Here is an 8,832-nt window from a genome sequence, read left to right on the forward strand (position 1 = left end):
TCATGACTTCCATTGATCTAGAGACACTATTCTCCTTTTGATGTAACCTAAAATCCCATTGGTTTTTTAAGCTGCTGCATCCTACTGTTGGCTCATGTTCAACTTGTTGTCCAGGAAGACTCCAAGATCTTTTTCACAAGTAACCCTGTTGTCGAGCCCACTTTTTACTAATTTGTTTTCAAGAGGATAATGGGGGGACTTTGTCAAAGGCCTTACTGAAAATAAGATATACTACATCCACAGCATTCCCTGCATCTACCAAGCTTGTAATTGTATTGGAAAAAGATATAAGATTAGCCTGGCATGACGTTTTTTGAGAAATCCATTGCTGACTTTTCATGATCCCTCCAGGAGCATATGGATTTGCCCCAAAGCAAGGTGAATCCATGGGGCTTTATAATGAGGTCATTAGTGATCACAGCATTCTTTTCTAATTACTTTTTTTTTTGCAGATTATCCAATAAAAGCTGTGAAGTGATTTCTTAGCCTTGGTTTCTGTACTTCAGATTATTCCATTTATCTATATTTTGACCCACCATGCAACAGTTGATTTTAAGTAGAACTTGGAAAAATAATTATATCTCTCTGTCTTGCACAATGTTGATCAGACACAAATAGACTGGAATCATTACTCAAGCTACTGAGATAGTCATTTTTGCAAGTTCTGCTCTTGAGAAGCAATTTTCATATTCTTTAAGAAAGACTTTTTCCTATTTCTTAAAACTTTAGTAGTGCCTCCTGATCTGTCCCTTTGGGTGAAGTTTCACCCGCCGAAAACAGGTCTCATTTGCGGACAACAGAAACAAATGTGCAAAATATTTACATTTTCAATGTGCTTTATTGGAAAGGCAAAAAGCTTATAGATTTCCTTTGCAGATGATACACGGTTTGGTCAATAAGCAAGTTTTGGCGACGGGGTGGATGAAATTGCCAGGCAAGGTTTTAAAAGGAAGAAGCAGAAAACAGAACAGGATGCAGTGAGTGTCAATCAGAAGGTCATCTCCCTTAATCCGAACGATCACTGCTGGGCATCTGATGTCCCCTTTAGTTGTTCTCATGGCTGAGGAAAGATGCAAACAAGAAGGAAAAATGTGACTGAGGGTGTTTGCATTTCCACAAGAACCCTGAATTTCAGAGTGGGTTTTTTGATCATCTTAAGAAAGAGTGGCCTTTGGAAACATCGGGTTGTCTTACATTGATGCCTATTCCCCTTTAGATATACCAGAGCCTTCTCCACATCTTGATTTTGCAAAACGAAAATTGCAAGGCAGAAGGACAATGGCCTTGTCTGCACTGACTATTTAATGCAATGTGAGGCTAGCTTCACAATAAATGGCCACAAAAGTGTGCTAATGAAAACCTGTAATATTACGCACCAGTGCTTTGTGGTTTGTATCATCACCCTCTGGGCCTCAAACTGGTCCCAGGATTTTCTAAGTACAGTAGAGTCTCACTAATCCAAGCCTCACTAATCCAAGCCTCGCTTATCCAAGCCTCTGGATAATCCAAGCCATTTTTGTAGTCAATATTTTGATATATCGTGATATTTTGGTGCTAAATTCGTAAATACAGTAATTACAACATAACATTACTGCGTATTGAACTACATTTTCTGTCAAATTTGTTGTATAACATGAAGTTTTGGTACTTAATTTGTAAAATCATAACCTAATTTGATGTTTAATAGGCATTTTCTTAATCCCTCCTTATTATCCAAGATATTCGCTTCCAAGCTTCTGCCAGCCCGTTTAGCTTGGATAAGTGAGACTCTACTGTACTCATCTGCGCAACAAAACCATTTACTTCAGCACAGATCTGAAACTGCATCAAGTGATCAGTATAGATGCCAGTATCGGGCAGGACCTATGTAGCAGTATTGTCTGCTTTCTTTTTATAGTGTGATTTGTATTATGTTGCCTATATTTTGTCCTATGTTGTTTGGGCCTCTGCCCCATGTAAGCCGCCCCGAGTCCCCGTGGGGAGATGGTGATGGTGGCGGGGTATAAATAAAGTTGTTATTATTATTATTATTATTATTATTATTATTATTATTATTATTATTATTATTAGTGTCTGCTTTCTGGAAGACAGTAGATCCCTCTTATGGGCAGGAGACACATTTCCAGACTCCTATGAATGTGGTACTGAACCCTATACCAATAATATGTTTGAACTGCAGTTGACTATATGTTAATGAAATTGTGGAGAGTGGACCTGTGGATAAAAGGGGATCATGTAATATTTTTCAAACTATAGTTTTCTATAGTTATAGTTTGCAAGATCTGAGCAGCAGAGTTAATATATGCATTTCATTCATTGTTGTTGTTGTGTGCCTTCAAGTTTTAAGCCTATGGCAACCCTAAGGTGAATCAATCACAGGGTTATGTGGGGCTAGAGTATGTGACTTGCTAAGGGTCTCCATGGCTGAGTGTAGAATCAAACTCTGGTCTTCAAGTCATAGTCCAGTGCGGAAATCACTACACAACACTGTTCTTTATAGAAGAAGGAGTCCACATTACAGATTGTTGTGTTCCTACAGGTCGCTTTGGACTTATGTCGACCTTAAGAATTATCTGGGACTGAGAGCATATGGCAGGGCCAAGGTTCCCCAGTGGGTTGTCGAAGACTTTCATGGCCGGGATCACAGGGTTGTTGTATGTTTTCTGGGCTGTATGGCCATGTTCTAGAGGTATTCTCTCCTGACGTTTTGCCCACATCTATGGCAGACATCCTTGCCTCACACCTCTGAGGATGCCTGCCATAGATGTGGGCGAAACATCAGGAGAGAATACTTCTAGAACATGGCCATACAGCCTGGAAAACATACAACAACCCTGTTCCCCAGTGGGTTTCCATAACTGAGCAGGAAATCTAACCCTGATCTCATACGGTCAAACCAGTACACTCTCATTCATAGGGGTGCCATAAATAAAAAACAATGTGTTGTTGAAGGCTTTCATGGCCGGGATCACAGGGTTGTTGTATGTCTTTCGGGCTGTGTGGCCATGTTCCAGAAGTATTCTCTCCTGACGTTTCGCCTACATCTATGGCAGGTATCCTCAGAGGTTGTGAGGTATGGAAAAACTAAGCAAGGAATGTTTATATATATCTGTGGGAAGTCCAGGGTGAGTGAAGAACTCTTGTCACTTGGAGGCCAGCGTAAATGTTGCAGTTAATCACCCTAATTTGCACTGAATGGCTTCATCTACTGGCTACTTTCTGCCTGGGGGCATCCTTTGTTAGCTGCTCCTAGTTTCCATGTCTCAGAGTGTTGCTTCTTATTTACTGTTATGATTTTTGAGTTTTTTAATACTGGTAGCCAGATTTTGTTCATTTTCATGGTTTCCTCCTTTCTGTTGAAGTTGTCCACATGCTTGTGAATTTCAAGGGCTTCTCTGTGTAGTCTGACATGATAGTTGTTGGAGTGAAGATAGTTGGAGTGAAGATAGGGCTGAATGGCCATGTTCTAGAAGTATTCGCTCCTGACGTTTTGCCCACATCTATAGCAGCCATCCTTGCCTCACACCTCTCAGGATGCCTGCCATAGATGTGGGCAAAACGTCAGGGGAGAATACTTCTGGAACATGGCCACACAGCCTGAAAGACATACAACAACCTTGAAATCAAAAACAACTTGAAGCCAATTAATAACAACCATTAGTATATCTGCTCTGAAGGTCCATTGAGGCTTATTCCTAGGGAACTGAGTGTAGGATCAGGAATTCCATCCCTGACGTGGACTTTCAGGATTAGGAGGGCAGTTCCCTTGGAAAAAAGAGGGTTTCCTCGGGAGAAGGTCCCATTGGATTTGCTTGCTCAGTCATTGGTGGTGATCACTGCAAATCTGGGGCAGTTAAGTGTGGACAAACCAAGGAATGCTAGAGAGAGATCTGGGGTTACCTGATGCAGCATTTCTTGATAAAGCCACACTTTCCCCTCCTCACCAAGGGGAAGGTACACCCGAACCACTTGCAACTGCCGTTGGCTTGATGACACTCCCTCGCGGTTCGTGGTCTGGAGGCCAACCCTGCATATCGGAGACGTCAACATCAGTGCAATTCGGAGAGAAGAAACAAGCAAACAAAAAGGTAAACCAGAGCAGAGGGAAGTTACTTTTCCCTCCCACCTTTTGTTCTATGGAGTTAAAATGGACGGACAGCTCTTTTAAGTGCCATGGCTCCATCCTATGCAATCTTGGGAGGAGGATGAAGATGGTGATATGTTGACGTTGAACTTCCTTCCAAAATGAATGATTTTACTACCTATTGTACACTAGATAGTTTATTTCTTTTTCTTTTTACAAGAAGAAATAAGAAGGCAGAGCCTCATCCCAAGTAAACAGTGGGAACATTAAGATTACCTGAAGAAGCATCCCCGGGAAACCAGTCGTAATCACCTTCGGCACCTTAGATCACCTGACCATCCCTGGTACCCACCAACGGATCAAATTCATCACTTAAAATAACAACCAATTTCCCAAACCCTGAAACAGATCGATGAACTACTTTGATTTGGAACTACTCTACGTTGGTATCATCATATACTTTTATTACAGGTGAACAATTGACTCTACACTTCAGCATTGCTTGAGAAAATGATCAAGACGTCAGTAAGACTTTGTTTGATTTCTACTCTTTATTTGTCAAGACTGGAGTTAAAATTTGAGACTGCAATAGTTTTAAAGGAATACTTATGTAAAGTGTTACTAAAGTATACATATTTATGTTAAGAACTGTACAAACCCAGTTGGATAAAAACTCCAGCAGCATTTGAGAACATTATCAAGACGTTAGATTTTTTTTTGTTGGGTTTCGTTTACCTTATGTGTCAAGACTGAGAGTAAAACCTGAAACTGCAACAGGTTTATAGGTATACTTATGTGAAGTGTTGCCATATTATACATTTATGTTAGGGTAAAGGTAAAGGTTTTCCCCTGACATTAAGTCCAGTCGTTACCGACTCTGGGGGTTGGTGCTCATCTCCATTTCCTAAGACAAAGAACCGGCGTTGTCCGTAGACACCTCCAAGGTCATGTGGCCACTGGCATGACTGCATGGAGCACGGTTACCTTCCCGCCAGAGCGGTACCTATTGATCTACTCGCATTTGCATGTTTTCGAACTGCTAGGTTGGCAGGAGTTATGTTAAGAGTTATACAATTCCAGTTGCATAATAATATAATTATTGGATACTTAATTTAGAATATACGTTACTTTTTGGAACAAATTCTGCAAATAGATTAACATTAGTTGTTGGATATACAACAGGGACAGGGTTATGGTTTATCACTGACTTCATTTAAATCCAGTTCAGACTTAAGTAGGTACGTCACAACAACCCCTTTCTTATATAAGTTGGATACAAGTTGGTGTTACAGATTGGATATATAAAAGATCATACGGTAGAGTCTCACTTAGCCAAGCCTCGCTTATCCAAGCTTCTGGATAATACAAGCCATTTTTGTAGTCAATGTTTTCAATATATCGTGATATTTTGGTGCTAAATTCGTAAATACAGTAATTACAACATAACATTCCTGCGTATTGAACTACTTTTTCTGTCAATTTTGTTGTATAACATGATGTTTTGGTGCTTAATTTGTAAAATCATAACCTAATTTGATGTTTAATAGGCTTTTCCTTAATCCCTCCTTATTATCCAAGATAATAATAATAATAATAATAATAATAATAATAATAATAATAAAATAAAAAAACTTTATTTACACCCCGCCACCATCTCCCCAACGGGGACTCGGGGCGGCTAACATGGGGCCACGCCCAGAGCGATACAATATAATAACATATAAAAACAACATATCATAACACAATTAAAAGCAATACAATAGATGATAATAGACATTACATCAAGAAATAAAAAAAAACAAAAAACAAAAAAAACCAAACAACAACAACAGTAAAACAGTAAAACAAGGGCAGGCCGCATGGACACAAGGATAAAACTTGGAGTGAGAGGGACAGAGGGGGTACTCCATTGTGGACAGGGACACATGAAAGTAGGGCAGTCTAGAAAATAAATGCTGAGGGGGAGTAACACAGAAATATATAGCAAAATTACTCACCGAAAGCACAGCAGAAGAGCCATGTTTTCAAATCAATTCCTAAAAGCTAACAGAGTGGGAGCTTGCCTGATCTCAGTGGGCAGCGAATTCCACTAAGATATTCGCTTATCCAAGCTTCTGCTGGCCCGTTTAGCTTGGATAAGTGAGACTCTACTGTATTACTATAGAAATATAAAACTTACAAAGATAGAACTCATAAATTAGTTACTTTAAACTATATTATATACCATACTTTTCCTTTTTCCGTTTCACCATGGCAGCGATTCCCAACCTTTGGGCCTCCAGGTGTTTTGGACTCCAACTTCCAGAAATCCCAGCCAGCTAACCAGCTTTTAGGAACTGTGGAAGCTGAAGTCCAAAACACTTGGAGGCCCAAAGGTTGGGAAACTCAGGCCTATGGTGATCCTACAGTAAATCTGTTATCGGATTTCCCCAGCAAGTTTTGTTCGGAAGAGATTTACCATTGCCTTCCTTCTGAGACTGAGAGAGTGAGACTTCCCCAAGGTTTCCGTAGCTGAGCAAGGAATTTGAACCCTGGTCTCCAGACTCATAGTCCAAGACTCAGACCTTGCTGTGTCTCCTTCCCTCTCTCCCTCTCCATGCATACATACATGCACACGGCACACACAAAAGTGTCACATTGTTTAGCAACTCCTTCATTTTTTGTCTTACAGTGCCATAATATCATATACAGCGGAGTCTTGCTTATCCAAGCTTCACTTATCCAGCGTTCTGGATTATCCAACGCAGTCTGCCTCCCATCCGGATCCACAGCTGTTTCTCTAGGCAGCAACACCCAACGGGCCAACATGTCCAACAACAGCACAAGTGCAGCCACGCTCCCAAACAAGTGGCAGATTTGTTGTAAAACATGATATTTTGGTTCTTAATTTGTAAATCATAACGTAATTTGATGTTTAATAGGCTTTTCCTAATCCCTCCTTATTATCCAACATATTCGCTTATCCAATGTTCTGCCTGGCCATTTATGCTGGATAAGTGAGACTCTACTGTACCATATATACATACATGGTACAGTTGAAAAGATACAGTTAGAGTCTCACTTATCCAAGCTAAACGGGCCGGCAGAACCTTGGATAAGTGAATATCTTGGATAATAAGGAGGGATTAAGGAAAGCCTATTAAATATCAAATTAGGTTATGATTTTACAAATTAAGCACCAAAACATCATGTTATACAACAAATTTCTCTACCCCGAAGGGGACTCAAGGTGGCTTATATATGGCAATTATTCAATGCCTTAAACACACATATGAAACATAAGGTTAAAATATTTGGAAAGTAAAAATGAATACATATTGACTTTTAAAACATCACATTCAGTTTAAATCAGGCCATACATCTTTTAACAGCTAGTAGCCAATGTGATGAAATGGTTCCAGCATTGGTCGACAATTCTGAAGCCCAGGGTGAGAATTTTTGTTTGGCCATCGAAACCCACTGGATGACTTTGGGCGAGTTACATTTTCTCAGCCTCAGAGATATAGAATCATGGAATCCTAGAGTTGGAAGAGACCAAAGACCATCCAGTCCAACCCCCTGCCATGTAGTTCGGAAAGGACTTGAAGGGAAGGAACAACTATCTACAATTTTTCAAGGCATGGTTCTTGCCTTGAGATTCCTCCATTCTCTCTTTGAGAACTGGAGAAAAGGCCCCAGGATATTCAGGAACCACTCTTGAAACCTGTTCAGGATCTTTATTAACGACTTAGACGAAGGGTTAGAAGGCAGGATCATCAAGTTTGCAGACGACACCCAATTGGGAGGGATAGCCAACACTCCAGAAGACAGGAGCAGAATCCAAAACGATCTTAACAGACTAGAGAGATGGGCCGAAACTCACAAAATGAAGTTCAACAGGGAAAAATACAAGATACTCCATTTAGGTGGGAAAAAGGAAAGGCAAAGATACAGAATGGGGCACGATGCCTGGCTTGACAGCAGGACGTGTGAAAAAGACCTTGTAATCCTCATGGACAACAAATTAAACATGAGCCTACAATGTGATGCGGTGGCGAAAAAAGCCAACGGGATTCTGGCCTGCATAAATAGGAGTATAGTGTCCAGGGAAGTCATGCTCCCCCTCTATTCTGCCTTGGTCAGACCACACCTGGAATACTGTTTCCAATTTTGGGCACCACAATTGAAGGGAGATGTTGACAAGCTGGAAAGCGTCCAGAGGGGGTTGGACTGGATGGCCCATGAGGTCTCTTCCAACTCTACTATTCTATGATTCTATGAGCAAGATGTAACTCCCAAAGCAGCTATCTGGATCTACCTTCCTGTCCTTGGCTGGTATTTAGGAATGCCTCCCCCTTCTTACCTGAAGAAGCCAGGAGCAGCCAAGACACAGCCAGCAAGAACAGGTGAGCGATCTTCATGGTCCACCTGGTGAAGGGAAGAAGCTCTGGGAAGAAATAGACAATACAAATGACCCCTAGATATTGGCAGTGGATGGCTGGCTTCCCATATTTATAAGGCTTCCCTTGGCAAGTTGTGACACCATTTCAAGGCAATACGTTGAGAGGAAACCAAGCACCGTTGGCTGCACTTGGCCAGAGTTAAACAACTGTAACGATTTCCATCCTAGTTGTGTCTCAACTATGGAGCAAAGATGTTCAGGGCGGTTTCAACATCTCCTTCTCTCCAACTGCTGCCTCCCAAAAGCTTCTGAATTTCCCCCTTTTTGTTTCTTCCTTTCCTTTCCACATCTCTCCTTCTGGAACTGT

The 8,832-nt window shown here is 40.9% G+C and overlaps 1 long non-coding RNA gene across 1 annotated transcript; it reads right to left on the minus strand.

The window, feature by feature from the left end:
- Nucleotides 1–818: 818 nt before the first annotated feature.
- Nucleotides 819–8,559, minus strand: LOC103278536 (uncharacterized). Its single transcript, XR_506122.2, has 3 exons — nt 8,427–8,559; nt 3,901–4,027; nt 819–1,060 (listed from the first exon to the last, which is right to left on the minus strand). It is a non-coding gene; the product is annotated as an uncharacterized LOC103278536 (long non-coding RNA).
- Nucleotides 8,560–8,832: the final 273 nt, after the last annotated feature.

This window comes from Anolis carolinensis, chromosome 1 (genome assembly GCF_035594765.1).
Source record: "Anolis carolinensis isolate JA03-04 chromosome 1, rAnoCar3.1.pri, whole genome shotgun sequence".
NCBI lineage: Eukaryota > Metazoa > Chordata > Lepidosauria > Squamata > Dactyloidae > Anolis > Anolis carolinensis.